Source organism: Callithrix jacchus, chromosome 9, assembly GCF_049354715.1.
Source record: "Callithrix jacchus isolate 240 chromosome 9, calJac240_pri, whole genome shotgun sequence".
Classification (NCBI taxonomy): Eukaryota; Metazoa; Chordata; class Mammalia; order Primates; family Cebidae; genus Callithrix; species Callithrix jacchus.
Window position 1 is genome coordinate 6,671,572 of NC_133510.1, and position 8,429 is coordinate 6,680,000.

Consider the following 8,429-nt stretch of genomic DNA (forward strand, 5'->3'; position numbering starts at 1 on the left):
ACTTCACAACCAGATTAACCTAAAAGAAGTAAAACACTCAGCTCAGGACACAGAAAACTCGATTTAATGATCGGTGATCCAAGACAAAAAAAATCCTGCATGAAAATTCCACTGTGGATGCAAAGCATATTTCAGCACTCCATAAAGCCTCTATGTCATGTCGAACTTACCCTCTCCAAAGGATGGACCAATTAGTATGAGGGACACAGCATATAAGAAGGTAGGAAAGGAGGGGAATCAACCTATTTGGAGATGCCACATCTACAATAGGGAAGTGGAATAACAGTTTAGCAAGGTCCCAGGACAAGAGTATGACAGCTAGAGAAAGAAACAATAAAAAGCCACTTATGGACTTGATAAAAGTTCTACCTTGCAAGTATCAGCTCATCTGTAGGCACAGCTAATGCCTCAGACTGCTGTAAACTTCTGATGATTTGTCTGTAAAAGAAAGTCTAAACTAAATGACTGGAGGAGGAAATAATTAATAGAGCAGAGGGGGATGTTTGAAGGGGTTTTGAATATTCAGTTGCTTCAGTTGCCTCACCGTGTTGTAAAGGTTAAAGTCCTGAGAAGAAGAACTCTAAAGTAGGAAACATTTCTTGCACACTGTCTCTAATGACCAGGGATTGCAAGCCCTCCTTAACTCCCACTAAACTAGGTCATTGTAACCTCCCTTTTTCTTCTTTTAATTATAATATTTCCACGTTTATACAGAGTATCCTTTAGCCCTCCTCCCCCCAGATAAAAACCTTGTTTATTGTTTATTTCTAATCACGAAGCTATCTGGTAATAACCAAGGGAACCTGGAACGTGGAAGCAGCCTCTTGACCATATTATCTGTTGTGACTGAGATTTTAATAGGTAACTAACAGAGTCCAATTGATTGAATTAAATAATTAATAACCACAAATTAACCTTTACGTATTCCTAACAATCCCTGGCATAGCTTACTGATTGATGAGAGAGTGTGGGTGATTGTGTGTGTGTGTGTGTGTGTGTGTGTGTTGCTAATACTTAAAGAATTTTTTTAAATGTGGCAAATTTTAGAGCTGAAAGAATGCTAAGAACTAAGATATTTGTTTTAATATATAAAACACGAAGGCCTAAAAAACGTAAATGATACCTTTTGTCCTAGCCCCATGTTTCTGTTTTAGTACACTCTGATGTTATTTGTGGTTTTACTTTTGTTAGTCAACATATTAGAAACAGCTCAACTATCAGTTCTAATCTTGGCTAGTCAAATAATATATGACTCCATTTAGAGTCATTAACATATTTAGCCACAAAACCTATATATCTCAATGAATATTTCTAAGCACTTTTATGAATATACACCTATCTTCTTTATTTCTGGCTTTGCCACTTACCTAGAGACTCAATGTTTGAAGATGGATAATCAGATGTAAATTATTAGCCGACACAGACAGAAATGCTTCTAAAACCCTTCTGCTGGGCAGGCTGTTGTAGCGATGGCCTCTAAAGCACCATGTCTCATAGTATTCACACTCTGGTATAGTTCTTTCCCACACTAGGCATGGCCATTGACTTGCTATGGGCAACAGGACAGTGGCAAGTGTGATGCAAGCAGAAGCCTGACACATAAAGACTTGTACACCGGGACTTGTCTTCTAGGAATGGTTCTTGGAAGCCGGCTGCCATGCTGTAGAGAAGGGTGAACCTAAAGGGGAACTTTATGGAGGAAGGACCCTGGCAGATGAGGATATCTTGGATATCCCATGCCCAGCAAAGGCCTAACTAACTACAAGCATATAAATAACCTCAGCTATAGCATAAGAAGTAGAAAACCACCCAGCTGAGCACATTCAACCTAAACCTGCTTCTTAATTTTCACTGTGTCATATCATATGGTAATGATGTAAACATAATAGACTCCTAAAAGTATAAAACTGTATAGTTTACTTAAGCAGCAATTATGGAGACAATCCAGTACACCAGTTCTATTTTTTAATATTTTGCGTGACTGTGCTCCATAGGAACAACTCTAGTATTTCTTATTGGAGGAAAAACAAAGGTGGCTTGGCTCTTAGAACTATTGCTTTGAGAATTTCTTTCAATTTTATGAATTTTTTTAAATTATGGGAACTCAGAGTATTTAGGAGGAGCTTTTAATGCAAGAAGTTTTTAAAAATCGGTATTAGTCTGTATCTTCCAGTGAAGATATTGATGTATAATAACCTTTAGGAGTAAGGTTCTCAACGTTATGTACTTTTGCCTCAGAATACATCTTATTTGATCTGGCTAACGATCATCTTCATTACTATTAGTAATTGATATGGTTCTTCATTAGTCATTTGTATGGTTCATGTATAATTCTGCTCATTATTTTATGCTCTTATGTGACTTTGTTGGTAGTATTAGCTGTTCTTTGCTTAGTTCTTTTAGTCCTAAACTAAAAACAGAGAAAAGATATTTCTTTATAATTTTTCCTTTATAAATGTCTTTGGTAAAAATTTACCTGAGTTATATGGTACAGTTTTTCTGAATTTAATGCAAGTTCTAAAGTCACTTAGGAAGTGAAGGAGATGTGTTAACAGGTATGCCTCCAAAAAGGTGGTGTCAAGCAAATTGGGAAAGCGCTTTGTACTCTCGTAGATTTATGATGATTTTAATGTATTACAGATGATAAGATAATTACATTAATTTTGATCTTCAGATATACATGGTTACAGAAATGTTTTCTTGCCAAACAGGTTATAATTGTTCAAGAAATAAGTTGCTTGCAGATACCTTAAAATTATGAAAGCCAAAAGGGTCTCTATTTCACTCTTTCCAGAGCTGTCTTTACTATTGGTGGTTTTGGGGTAAATATTCCTGAATACATGCTGGAAAAGCTTCCACCTTCTATGACATCCCTCTGATCTCTGTCATTTCTCTTTCTCCTTTCATCTTTCTTTCTTTATTTCTTTATTCCCTTCCTTCCTTCCTTCCTTCCTTCCTTCCTTCCTTCCTTCCTTCCTTCCTTCCTTCCTTCTTTCCTTCTTTCCTTCCTTCCTTCCTTCTTGCCTGCCTTCCTTCCTTCCTTCCTTCCTGCCTGCCTTCCTTCCTTCCTGCCTTCCTTTTCTTTCCTTCTCTCCCTCTCTCTCTCTCTGGCTAGCCTCAGCAGTGTTGCTCTCCTTCTCCAAGTTTATCATTGGTTGACCTCAGGAATTTCAAAGCTAGCTGATCATCAGAATTACTAGATCTTTTGAAGAACTAAACGAACAAATATCAGTTCTGGGGCAATTCTTTCCCTGGAATTCTGACTCAGCAAGGGTAGAGTGGGAATAGTAAAACGGCTTTACAAAGTTCTAGATAAGTCTAAATGTAAACCAGGATAGTGAACAACTGGTTTGCCTCCAAACTTTACTGGCCATAAGAAGAAATGTATTTTGGACTTCAAGATTTTTCACAAAGAAAGAAAAGCAGAAGTAGGATAACTAAATGCAGTGCTTGATGCTGAACTGTATCCTGGATGGAGACAGAATGAAATGGGATCAAAAGGATCTTAATGGGAACATTGATGAATTTGTGTATGGACTGTTAATTAGATAACAGTGTTTTATGAATATTAAGTTTTTCAGATTTCTTTATTTGGGTTTTAACTACTTAAGAGGACATTGAGATTTCATTTTTTGCTCTTGTTTTCCCAGAAACACATGGTGAAATATTTAAGGGTAAAGGGGCATAATATTTCCAATGTATTCTCAAATATTTAAAGGAAAATATGCATGTATGTATACATATGTAGAGGGAGAGATTGGTAAGTAAATAAAGCAGCATATAAATAATTGTTGAATTTGGATAAGTGGTATACAAGAGCTTCTTGTACTGTTTCAGCAATTTTTCTGTAAGTTTGAAATTATATTGAAATTTATTATTTTATAAAAAGCTTTACTATGGTTCCTCAAATTTCTTTCCAAAAAAAACATAATAGTGAACTATCTGATTCAAAGAAATCAAACAAACAGATGTCAAAAAAGCAGTTTGGAATCTACTGTCATATCAACTGAATATTAGAAAAGTGATTTTTTAGATGTTAATACCATTATGTACAGTAATTGTACACTGGAGAGTTGAACAGTAAGGTTAAATTGATTGAAGTATTAAGTGACATAAAGATTGTTTCCTTTTTTCAACTCAAATGATGGAAGAAAACCAAGAACAAGTAATATAAAGTACCATTTTTTGAAAATCTATGAAGCAGTCATATGTTAGACAAGGAATGGAGCACATATCTGATTTGAAGTCAGAAAATGTAAGTTCAAATTTATTTCTTACTTAGTGTGGTGTCTTGAGAAATTTGGCTCACCATCCTAAATTTCCTAATCTGTAAAACAACTCTAGTCCTGATCAAGGTCTCATTAAAGAGGGAAATAAATGATAAAAAAGTTGACGATATATTGCCATATATTGGAAGCAGAAACTGTCAAGCATAATTCTCAGCCATGTAAATATGTGTCTCACGCTATCCATGTAAAATCAATTCAAGACCTCCCGCAAGTATCAGAATCAGCAAATGCTCTAGTCACTAGTCACTGCTATAAAACGGTGTAGTATTTGTGTATAACCATGCACATTCTCCCGTATACCTTAAGTAATCTCTAGATTACTTGTAATATCAAATACACTGTAAATAGTTGTTACACTGTATTGTTTGGGGAATAATAACAAGAGTATGTCTGTACGTGTTAAGTTTTTTTTCCAAATATTTTTTATCTGTAGTTGGCTGAATCCATGGATATGGAAACCACAGATATGGAGGGGCAACTATATGATATTTTGGACATGTCACAAGTTCTAGATAGTTTCCTAGGTCGTTGGACCTAACAAGAGGCTCCATCTGAACAACAAGGTGAAGAATGAAACATGAGAAATATATTTCCTCGTGATGGGGAAGCGGTGGGAGCTGAAGAAAATCAAATGAAATCTCTGGCTTACAGAATCACTCTACTGATTGTTGAAATACCGAATGTTGCCCCTAAAACTGTGATCCAAATAGAGAGAGCAGAAACCACTCCTTTCGTGATATGACCCTCCCATCTTTGGGTTTTAAAATCTGCTTCTTTGAGATTAATTTGGAGCAATCTTTCAAGTCATTTGTTTTGTAAAGGTACATAAATGTTCCTTTTTCTGAACTTTTATATATATGAACCATCCTTAAATGGTTGTTACAAAAGAAAATAATACAATGTGTAGATAGGAAATTGTTGGTTGACAATATCATTCCTTCAAAATTCTTAGATTTATTTTTTGAAATATTTGTAGTTACAATGTCTGAAGCTAGTTGGATACAGTTTTCTTTTGTGAAAAATCCCTTCCTTTCCTTTTTCCTCCTCATGTGGATACTTGAGTTTCTAAATTATTATTTGTTTCTCTTGTAATTTGGCAGTTCTCAATATGAATTTTGTGGGTCTCCTTTATCATTTTATTTTTAAGTTAGTAAAGTCAATCACATTTGAATATGCAAGTCAAACAGTCAATTTTTCAGTTATATTTTTATTTATTGCTTCTGTTTAATATGTTTTAATTCTGTATTCAGGACCACTAGTTAATTACATGCTGCAGCTCCAAAATAGGTCTCATAAACTATCATGTTCTCTTTCATCCTTTTCATCTCTTTGTTCTCATCCTGCAACATTTTATGACAGCTTCTCAGCCCATCCTCCATGTCACTCAATTCTTACTTCAGTGTTATCATTACTAGAGTTCAGTATTCTCAGTACCTTTTTAAAATGTGGGGTTTAATTTTTCTGTTATACTTCAAGTTTTATTGAGCTCTTTTAGCTTCTCTGTCTCTCTTCTGTACCGCGCTCTTTTCCTCATTTGATGATCCTGCTTCATGGAGGTTCATGAAACATTTCTTTTTGCATTTTATTGAACATAGCAAACAGGTTCCAGAAATGTTCTCTTGAGTCTTACAAGAAATCAATTGTAAAAACACATTCTTCCTTTGGGCTTTCAGGTTGGTAATTATTTTTCCCTTATTCCACAGTAATTCTTGGTGCCTTATGTTTTGTTTCTCTTTACCTCTCTTTAAGGAATGGCTGAATGGAGTGCTTTCTAAACTCAGTGACTCTCAGAATATAAGATAGTTGGATTGTCCTGAGACATACCTTTTGACCAAAACAATAGCATGGCAACAATGACAACAAAATCTCCTCCACAGATTCACATCTAGAAAGGAAATTAATTGCCCAAATTCCAATATGATTTTTAGTTTCCAACAGGACATTCACTCTACTGAGATGGTGATTTCTCTTTTACCTCCTGCCTCGTCCTTTGAAACTCTGAGAGGATATAATAGTCCCAGTATTCAGTGTATTTATAATGTTTCTCTCACCATCTTCAGATCTTTGCTTATGGAGGGAGAAGCAGACAGTATGCAATGAGCAAGCAGTGGTCCACCTCTATACCTCCAGCTTACTTGTTTCTGAAACGTGCTGTTTCTAAATGGGGAGTGAGATGGCAATTGGGAAAATGGACACAGGTCTGAGAATTGACCTAAAATTGCCTCAAAAATCAACATTTGGGCATTCTTTTTCTTTGGTTACAATATGCTCTGGGTATAGACCAGTAGGCATAATAGGATAGTGTCTTCCCATCCACGTTAGGTGTTGACTTTGTCATGAGATAAAACCCAAGAGTGCCGAGAAACTTGGCCTAACTTTAATTAGCAGGATTTCCACTCAGATTCTAACTTTAGTGTATTCCAGATTTGATGCCATTATTTTGTCTCTTTAGTGTTTTCTTAAGAATTTTAGGACATAATTAGGAAAAGCTACGTCCTTTTAAATGTCACATAAGATGCTCCCTCACCATAAATAGATTCTTAGAGGTGTTTTTTGATATCTGATAGTACTAACTAATAAGTATCATCTGCCTAAACATTCTTACCACTATAAACCTTGTAAAAATTCTAAATTTCTGTCTGTGACAGGAAGCTGTTGTAATTCTAGTTTGTGTTGAAAATTCCATTGACCTCCATTTTGTATTTCCTTTACTTTTCTCAGAAAGCTAGTGATTTTAAGTAATGATAATTTTATTTAGATTAACTGTCCACTGAATCCATTTTTTCTTATTTTTCTATTCTGCCATTCATGCAGAATATATATAAGTACTTACTGTGTGCTAGACACTGTTCTCCCCAGCTACTAAAATATATGTTCTTCCTCTAAGAACTTGTGGTCTACTCAAGATGACAGATGACAAAATCAACTTTTACAGTATGCTGTTATACATCTTTTTAAATGTTGCATAATGTAAAAATATCTACTTTTTTTTTTTTTTTTTTGAGACAAGGTCTCACTTTGTCACCCAGGCTGGAATGCAGTGGCATGACCTCAGCTCACCGGAACCTCCCCTTCCCAGGTTCAAGTGATTCTCTGCCACATCGGCCTCCCAAAGTGCTGGGATTATAGGTGTGAGCCACCACGCCCAGCCCTAAATATCTAAATATTATCAACTAACATCTGACTTTACTATGCTTAGATTTTTATTTTTATCAATAATACAGATTTAAAATTTTTATTCTAAACATTTTCTTTACCACTGTGGCTTTTTTGTTTAATTCAAATCAATTTGATCAGCATTTAGTAAATGTCTACTGTGAACAAGACACTCTCCTGGCACTGTTTGATATGCAAAGCTAAGTATGACGAAATATGAAACCTCAAGGTTTTTAGACTCGCAGGGAATAGAGACTACCTGTAATTCACTTTCAGTAAACCACAGAACATGTTAAAGAAGCACAGAAACAGAAGACCACAAGAATGACTATACAATGAAGAGTAAAAAACTGAGCTGGGCTATATTAATATGATAATAATTAGTACCATGTATTAAGATGCTTATATAAGCTAATCACTATAGTAGATGGTTTCTGTACGTTGTCTCTAATCTTGGGAAATGAAGATATTTTAAAATTTGCATTATCTACATCAGTTCAGACCCCCTAACTGAAATGGAATAGCATGCATTTGAAACATTGCTTTAAAATCTTTCCACCCATTTGTTGAGGAGGAATGAGGGTAGGAATGGGATTCAGTGGAAGGCTTGATGCAAACACAATAAAACTTAAGTACTTAGAGAAAGACTGGGCAGCCATTATCTGCATGAAGCTTAGCTCCTTTGGCAGACTGCATTGCCTATCAGACCTGGCTTACAGCCACATGAAGATGTAAACTCTCCAACAGTACCCAGACTCAAAAAGAAGTAGAGGGACGTAAAGCAAGTGCCATCTTCCTTTAGATTGTATACGTCTAACTTCTAAAAGAACCCAACCAAGTTAAACATATTAAATTTGTCTCTGAAATACGAAGTGGTGACAAATGTTTTTCACATAAAAACAAATATTACAACTTAAAAAAAAAAAAGCCCTTTAAATCAAATTGAATAGGTACTAGCAATAGCCAGAATTGTGATTGGCCCAG